Consider the following 9,576-nt stretch of genomic DNA (forward strand, 5'->3'; position numbering starts at 1 on the left):
GACGTAATGCATATGAAAATGTACTAATTAATGTCCTTCGTTTCCTTCCTTTCCATGAAATAAAGAACTCTGATTGATTCAATTTCTTATGACTTATATGTTATGCGTTATGCAAAAATTTGTGCTCCGCTTTAGTCTCTATCTTCTATGTTACACCACTGCCCGTATCGTCCAGTTGATTGGTTGCTACTTCCGCTGCTTGATGCTTGCATGTGAATGCATCTTAAGAGTTTAGAATCTTACTTTCAGCGTGCAGTCAGAGATCAATGAAGAGTAGAATCCCTAGAAAACCAAAGTCTTACCATGCCCTAAAAATGGCGTGCGTGTCCGAAATATATGTGCTCTTAATTGATGGTATGAATGTATGTACGTTCTCGATTACTGCTTTATGTGGGTATGCCAATCACAAGAGAGGATAGAGGAAAGCCCAGACTCTGGTATTCTAAGAACTCTAATGAAGGGGACGTTTTTTGAACATTCTATGGACGTCCCTATGATATCTGTACTGTTGAAAATTTTCAACTATAAAAAAATCTATAAAAATTATTTTATTTTGATTGTGGTTTAAAATTTGTTTAATATATTAATTTAGTTTAGTTTTAGTCGATTGCGTCCTAAAATGGATGTTTTTAAGAAATCCAAAATAGTAACACTGGATGTTTTTAAAACGTTTTTAAAATATGCATGGATTTAATCTAGATGTTTTTAATATGTCCAAAACGTCCAACATATATTTTTAAAACTGTGATATCTGAATAAGTTTGGAAACGTCTCCTTCGATGCCATGGATTGACTATTGTCTTTGTTTAACATAAAATATTAAACAAAGACAAATGATAAATCCGAGCGACGGTTCCGAGCGCAACCATTATAAGATACCATAGTTTATTTTGGGAGTCCCGGACGCAGCCATTATGAGATACGACAATTTATTTTGGGTAAATGTTAGAAATCTATGAGGAATTTAAAAAAATAATATGTCATCTTGAAGGGAATTAATAAACTTTAAGATAATGTTATGTAAAATTAAATTCAAATATTATTTTTTTTAATTAAAGAAGTGTAAAAAATGAGCAAATCGCAAAGTCAAAAAATTATGCTTTCGAGACATTTTCTAATATGAGATATTCCGAGAAATTGATAATAGAGTACAAAGTACATCAGTATTCCAAAAAACTATAGCTATGGTCCAAAATTCACTGCTAGTGCTTAAAATGTATAATATACGTAACGTAAACTATAGATTTTTAACGCTGGCAGTAAATTTTGGAACACAGCATATATTTAATGTTTCTAAAATACAAACAAATACAGCCATTAGCCTAGTGTATGTATAGCCGATTACAGAAAGGTTGTAATACTTTTTTTTCGATGGGTTTCGAAACGCAACTTGCTCACCGAGCAATTGATTCTTATTCGTGGATCCATAAATAAGAATCAATCACTCAGTAAGTAGGCTGCATTCATGGTGAAAGGGATAACATAGTGTGTACAGTTTGCAAGTATCTCTCTCTGAATCTCCGTCTTCTCTATGAATGTTGATAAGAGACTAGGGCTGCCAACTATAAAATGCTAAACATGGGGCGATATTCATAGTCCGTTTTTATTTTAAAAATTTAGTCTTAAATAATTTCTTAAGATGCTAATACATTCTTTGGATTAACTTATAACATCTTAAGACTGTACTTAAGACAGTTTTAAATGTAAGAATTTTTATAGAAAAAGAAACGTAAAGTGTGTTAAACAAGGATTCAGTATCAATTTCACGACGCAAAACAGGCCGGCATTTATAGTCGATTTTTACATTTAAAACTGTAATAAAAGTCAATCCGAGAACTGTATTAGCATCTTAAGACATTATTTAAGACAGTTTTAAAATAAAAACGGACTATGAATGTCATCCCATGTTTAGCGTTTCACAGTTGGTAGCCTTAGGGTGCCGTCCCATTAGTGGAACGGAACAGCGCGACCAATCACAACTTTGCAGTCATTACTTTGCTTTCTTTTCTGCGATTGTGATTGATCTTACTATTCCGTTCTACTGTAAATTTCCACTCATGGGATGGCATCTTTAGAGTGCGATTCAGGATTGGGTAATAATTAGTTAAAAGTTAAAAAAAAAGTTAAAAAGTTAATAACTTTTAATTTAACTTAGTTAATTTTAAATCCATTAATTTTTAACTTAATTTAGTTACTTTTAAACTTTAATTTATTAACTTTTTTTAAATTGAAAATTTTTCTATCTTTCTTAATGCTAATATTTTTTTTCTATAAAGTCTTAAACATTAGAGAATTAATTTAGAAAAAGTTCAATGATTTTATGATAAGAGACTCTATATGTTAATAAGTCACACCATATAGTAGCCAGTTTTATTGATTCGCTAGATTTTGTCAATTCCTATTTATATTTGAATCACATTAATTTTAGGTATCACAAACGTTATATTTCAGCAACTTAAATATGAAATGAGCGTTAGATGAAGAATTGTTGTAGAACAGAAAAGCACATCTACCCATTTTCTAAATTTTTACGTATATTTTTTGTAATAAATATCTAGTATCGATGTAGTCGTAAATACATAAACAGTTGTTTCAAAAGTTAAAGAAAATTAGATAAAGGTTAAATAAAGAGAAATAATGCAAATATATATCCTTCTCTTTTGCAAGATTTTGACAAGAACACCTTATGGTGTGACTCTTATTATATATAAGTAACTTACATGTGGATATAAATTTGCCTAATAATCTATATTTGTAAGGATTATTTAAAGTAATCTCATATTTTAAGAAAAATTAGGACATTCTAATCTCAAAAATAATTTTCTTCAAAATTAACTTTTTTTTAAACTTAAGTAAACTTAAGTAAATTTAATCTTAACTTAACTTTTATTAAGTTAATTCTTTATTCCTTCAACTTTTAACTTAATTTTATTAATTTTATAAGCCATTAACTTTAATTTAATTTAGTTTAAAAAAACATTAACTTACCCAATCCGGTGCGATTACATGTATCGCAGTACGCGGTATATTGAAACTAACTAGGTAACTAGGTATAGGAACCGCGCAAACCGTGCCGCTTGCTTCTTTTCTTCTCTATTACATGTAGCGCGATAAGCGGCACGGGCTAATGATAAATAAACTTTAATATAAATTTTTTAAAATATATTAACATATTGTATAATATTTCTATGCACATTTCATCAATACTCTTATTTTTTCAACGGATTTATTTGATAATTGCAAAGTGCTTAGTAAGGTGAATTTGTCACTGGCTAAGAGTACGATTACATGTAGCGCAGTAAGCGGCACGGGCCAGTGACAAATTCACGTTACTAAGCACTTTTTAATAAAATTAATTGAAATGTAATTATTAAATAAATCTATTGAAAAAAATAAGAGTATTAATGAAATGTATATAAAAATAAGTATTAATATATTTAAAAGATAAGTATTAATATATTTAAAAAAATTTATATTAAAGTTTATTTGTCACTAATCTGTGCCGCTTACCGCGTAAGCAAGCAGCATGGTGGTTTGAGCGGTTCCTATAATTATCTAGTTAGTTTCTGTACCGCGCTACATGTAATCGCACCCTTAGCCTCATACGGGCAACAGCGCTTTGACACCGAACGCTGATTGGTGAAAAGTCGATTGTGGAGGTAAAATTTACGTCCATCACCTGTTTTTCACTGTTCGGTGTTAAAGCGCTATTGCCCGTATGAGGATCCGGGCTTAGTCTCTTATCGACATTCATAGCAGAGACGGCAGAGATTCAGAGAGAGGTATTTGCAAACCGCACACATGTTATCCCTTCCACCATGACTGCATTCCATTTTGCGTTCGCTGTTCGTTCGGTGTTCGTTTGCTAAGTGTATACGCGGCTTTATGTGATATGACAGCATCTATTTCATTCATGAAAATAATGCACAATGTTTACTATAGGCATATATTTACTATAGGCATATATGTTTTGAACTCTATTCCTCTACTAAAAAATAGAATTTTGACATTTTTTTACATTTACCGCAAAAATCTACATATAATATTCTATTAGTGTCAAAAAAAAAGTAACGAAGAAGTAACGACTCATTATATTTTGAGTAACGATAACAGTAACAAGTTACTTTTGCAAATCAATAACGAGTAATGGAAACGAGTTATTTTTTAGGAAAAAGAACGGTAACAAGTTATTTTTATGAGGTAATGTTGCCAATCCTGGTCATACATATACATAGATGTATACTAAACGTCTTAAAGCTGCCTACATTTCTTTTAGAGCTATTGTCTTTTAATGCTATTGGCTGAGATAACATTTTTTTACATTTTGATCTGTCTTACATTATCAATAAATATCATTAAAGCTGTATCAATGAATGTCGCTTGTAACGATCAGTATTGATATATGTGATTTCTAGAATAGCCTTGATCCATCTCTCTGTCGGTCGCGTTGGGCACACTCGTTTGTATATTTTTTTACATATGATTTTTGGTGAGTTTTTATGGGATTTTTTATTATTTTTTATTAGATTTCCGGTATGTTATTTACGCGTAGATCCTTTTGTGTAAAGTTTTTAAGTTTTCCTCTTTATCAACTGGAGCTTTGCCAAACATTTTTTTAATACATTTGACGGTTCAATCGTACGGAAATAATGTTGAATTCTACATCAAGACTCACCCGAACTGTGAATGTTACGAATATGCGATCATTTGCGATAATTCATTTTGTTCTGCGATTTTTTCGTTATGTTAATGTCTGAAGAGAGCTCAATCCAGTAGCCGAAACTTGTAACTTGTAATTATTTTCTTAATTTTGATTCTATCTTTTACGTTATGTAATTTTACTTTTGTTAATTGAAATATATTCTTTTGTTAATTCCAAAGAAATGTGTTGACTCTTACTTTGCCCGTTACTTATTATTATTTATTAAGTACTTTATTTAGATTTTTATACAGTTTGAGTATATGTACTCCAAGAGTTCTCACATGCGACTTACATGACTATTTTTGAATAGGCTTATAATAAAGACTTCTGAGAAAAGTAGGATAGCTACACCGATTCTAAATCCCCACGTGTTAGTGCGTATAAGTATACGGAATGTGTATGTGTGGGGGGGGGGGGTGATCAGGGAGGGGGAAGTGCACACAGACGCAGGGTCCAAAGCAGGGAAAAGCGCGTCGCCAAGGTCCGTGTTAAAGAGGGAAGGAGAGGTTTATTCCTTTTCTCTCTCTTGCCCGTTGCGTTCTCTTTCCAATCCGTTGTCCTCTCTCTCCCACTTATTGTTCTTTCTGTCTCACCCGTTGCGGTCCTTAAGGAAAGGAAGAAGACTCGTTTCCACTCGAGATAAGGAAAAACAGGAACGTGTAAATTTCGAAATAATGTGACAAGCAAATGACGTTATAGAAGAACAGCGAAAAAATATTTTAGGATTGTGGAGGAAACTCAGAAAGAAATAGAGATTAGAATTATAATTTTTATTATTTAATTTTTATTTTAATAATTTGATTAACTTATTTGAGGTAAAGCCGCACGCCTTCTTATCATATAAAATTCTAAACCGCTGAATAGAAGCAAGGGGAAAAAGAAGACTAAAAATAATTTAAAAAATTGAGTAATATATAATATTTTAAGTATTATATTATATATTTTTTTTTACAAAAAACATTAATTTATTTCTTACTTTAAGAATAATAATATTTACAATTTGCGACGTATATATCTACAATTTTATCAACAGCATACATTAATAATTCACACTCTACGACTGAAGTTTTATCATAAACTTCACGCAATTTTTTAACTTATCACGTTTATTATTAATAGAGTTTCGGCGTATAATAATCATAAATTGTCAAAATTTTTCATTAACTTTATGTACATTCCGCATTATTCAGCGACTCGCATGCTCAATGCAATGTTTGATCCAACATAAACAACGCAGTTGAAGACTTCATGTATAATATTATATATAGAAGTATCGCGCGATAGGAATTTTACTATATTTTTGTTTCGTATTTTTATAATTTCTACAATAAAGTCATGAATCTTCCACGGTGTAATCAGTGGTGTTGACTGCACGAATTCTTTCATGTCCGCACACTGTTGTATTATTGTTAACCACATTGTATCGACCATGGAAGTATAATTCCTTGGTTGTCTCCAATATATACTATTATGATAGTATAATAAGATGCGTTGATGCCAATTTCTAGACATTTATGCGATGTAGGTGTCAGCGCGGACCTCTTCCCCAAAATGAGTTGCGTGGTGGTTTCGAGTAAGATGTTCTGTAAAAAGAATAATAAATAAGTAAGCTGTAGAAAAATATTATATATAAAAAATTTATAAAAACATTATAGATATTTCATAGATTACTGTTTTTTGCACGCTTTATCCTCTTGAATGTAGTAGTTCATCTTTTTTATACTTTCAAGAGATTTTGCTATTCAATTTCCTCAAAGCGATTGATGCGGTAATGTTGTCCGGATTGTTGTTTTAAACAGTGTTTCCTTCCTAAAAAATGGAGGAAATGTTTTTTCATATACATTATATTTCGAAGAACAGTTGCAATATGGTTGAAGTATACCAAAATGCTATGGTAAGAATATACTCTGACGATATTGAAACATTTTTTTATCTAAGGCATTGACGTCAACGATAATAAAGTCTGTCTGTTCCCATTATCTTTTTTCAAAAACTGAGTTTTTTTTAGGCAGTGTATTCAATGTAACTGCCGTTAATCCAACATTAAACAATGCAATGACATATATTCTAAGAATACACTAACCATATTGAATCTTTTTTCTAAGGGATCGGCGCCTACAACAACAATAAAGTCTGTCTGTTCCCATTATCTTTAAAAAAAAAAGAATTTTTCAGACAGTGTATCCAATCTAGAATTTTACTTATCTTAAAAAAATATGTGAGTTAATTTTTCAATGTCACTGCTATCAAACCTACGTGAAACAATGCAATGACACATGTACTAAGAATGCATTTTGATGATATTGAACCATTTTTTTCTAAGGAATCGGTGCCTACAACAACAATAAAGTCTGTCTGTTCCCATTATCTTTTTCAAAAATTAGTTTTTCAGGCAATGTATCCAATGTGGAATTTTACGTATCGTTTACGAATATGGTAGTTATTAGTGTAGGTCAGTGTGTGTCATTAGATCCTACTGTGAATTATCTAGAGGGTACAAAGTAAAGAAAATGTACAAAGAAAGATTCTCGAATTTTCATCAAATGCAACTCCTACCTTTAGTAGTAGCATATAAAAGTGGAGAGATTTGTATATTCTATATCAGTAATGGAATTGAAAGGTTCGAGAAAATACATACGCATGCATCTTCAATTTTTTTATTTTTTCGTTAAGTTTTCCTTAAATTCTTTTACTTAAGAAAATAGAACTGAAGATGTAGAAATAGAAGCAGAATATAAAACTCAAGAAGAAATTGATTTAGAAGAAATGAAAATTGATTTAGAAGAAGCAGAAGAAGAATCAGAATCAGATTATGGCATGTCGGATTCATGTTATAAAAGTGACAATGGCAGTGATAAATGGCTCTGAAATAGTATAATAAGTTGTTCGAACACGAGCTGCCGAGTTAATACTTTGGATGGAACAAACAAGATGTGCGCCATATATTTTTATTATACTTCTTCAGATCGTGACAAGTTTTGCTCATCGTGCATCATAAGATTGCATGATTTATTTTCATATCCTCACGTCGTTCGACATGTTATTAGTAGACATGTGTTTATTATTGACATGTACTGTAAGAAATGCCGAGATCTGTTGTATCAGATATTATCGTGTAATCTATGCCCTATTTGCACAATGTGAAAGACATAAAAAAATTATACTTTTTAGTGACTGCATGAAAATTATATTTCAGTTTAGACTGTGAAAAATAGTACATTTTAATATAGATCAAACGGATTGTGATTTAAAGGCGCAAGTCGCTCAGTTAAATACGCGAGAAAAATACGTCACATGGGAACAATGTTGCGATAATTTCATCGAATTGCTGGAAGAACAGAATCGTATTAAACGCCCGCGATTATCGATTGGTATTAAACAATCGTTAATCGCTCATATCGCGTGGCTTGAAAGTTTGAAGAATATGGTGCGCGGACGTTTTGTGCAAGTGAAATACAGCGCGGGACTCCGATGAGGAGCGTGAAATCGAAACGGCATTCGAAAGCCGTATACTGACTGGTGCCGTGATAAACTCTGGACATATCGAGCCTCGCTAATTCCTCGAAGATGTGAGAGAAATAGTGCTGAAATGTGTGCGAAACGTTATACAGAGACACAATAATATCAAAATAAACTTCTTTACTGCTTCTATAAGGGCAAGTCAATAAGTTTTTAGAAAAACATAGTAAAACACATTTTTTTTGATCGATTCATTTTTATTTTTCAACATAGTCTCCTTTCAGCTCGATACACTTGATCCAACAATCCTTTAACTTTTTCAAGCCGTCCGAATGATATGATTTATTCAACTCTTCAAAATAAGCCTTTGTTTTGGCGATAAGCTGCTCTTTGATGGTGAATCTGTTTTCCTGCGAACCATTTCTTCAGGTTTGGAAACAGGAAATAATTGCAGGGGACTAAATCTGGCGAATATGCTGGATGGGGAAGCAATTCGTAGCGGAATTTAGCCATCGGCGTCGGGCACGTGTCTTGTCTCGTGCATTGTTTTGATGGAAGAGCACTTTCTTCTTCGCCAAATGGGGACGTTTTTTCTTTAAAATGTTGTTGAAACGGTCCAATAAGGCTGCATAGTAATCGCCATTAATCGTTTGATTCGACGGAAAGTAATCGATATGAATTATACCGCGTGCATCCCAAAAAACTGTAGCCATCATCTTTCCAGCCGACTTCATGGTCTTCGCCTTCTTCGGAGCTGGTTCGCCCGATGAAGTCCATTGTTTTGACTGTTCCTTCATCTCAGGTGTGAAGTAATGGATCCATGTTTCGTCCACAGTAATGAATCGACCCAGAAATTCATTTGGATTACGTTGAAACATCTCCAAACATTATTTTGAAATCGTCACGGTCGTGCTTATGGTCCACAGTGAACAAACGCAGCACCCATCTTGTCGATAGCGTTTTCATACCCAATTGTTCGTGCAAAATTGAAATCACTGTGCCATGCCTGTGGCCTCAACAAGCTCGCGCACTTTCATTCGTCGATCAGTCAAAACAATATCGACTTTATCGATAATTTCTGGCGTAGCAGCCTCAATTGGACGTCCCGAACGAGGTGCATCGCATGTGGATGTACGACCACGTTTAAATTCATTCACCCAATTGTATACAGTCGGAAACGCTGCTATGAACATTATACAACTCGGCTTTGATTTCTTTCGACATTAAATCTTTCATATGTAGATGTTTGATCACTGCACGAAACTCGTTTTTTCCCATTTTGCAAAAAATACAAAGGTTGGTCGCTTTAATCATCTACAGAAATGAAACCACGCGATGGATTCCGCTCAAATTTAACAGTAATCAGTTAAAAGATGCTACTTGTCAAAAAGTAATGTGACATGACACTGTGCCCT

Source organism: Trachymyrmex septentrionalis, unplaced genomic scaffold (assembly GCF_001594115.1).
Source record: "Trachymyrmex septentrionalis isolate Tsep2-gDNA-1 unplaced genomic scaffold, Tsep1.0 scaffold372, whole genome shotgun sequence".
Taxonomy (NCBI): Eukaryota; Metazoa; Arthropoda; class Insecta; order Hymenoptera; family Formicidae; genus Trachymyrmex; species Trachymyrmex septentrionalis.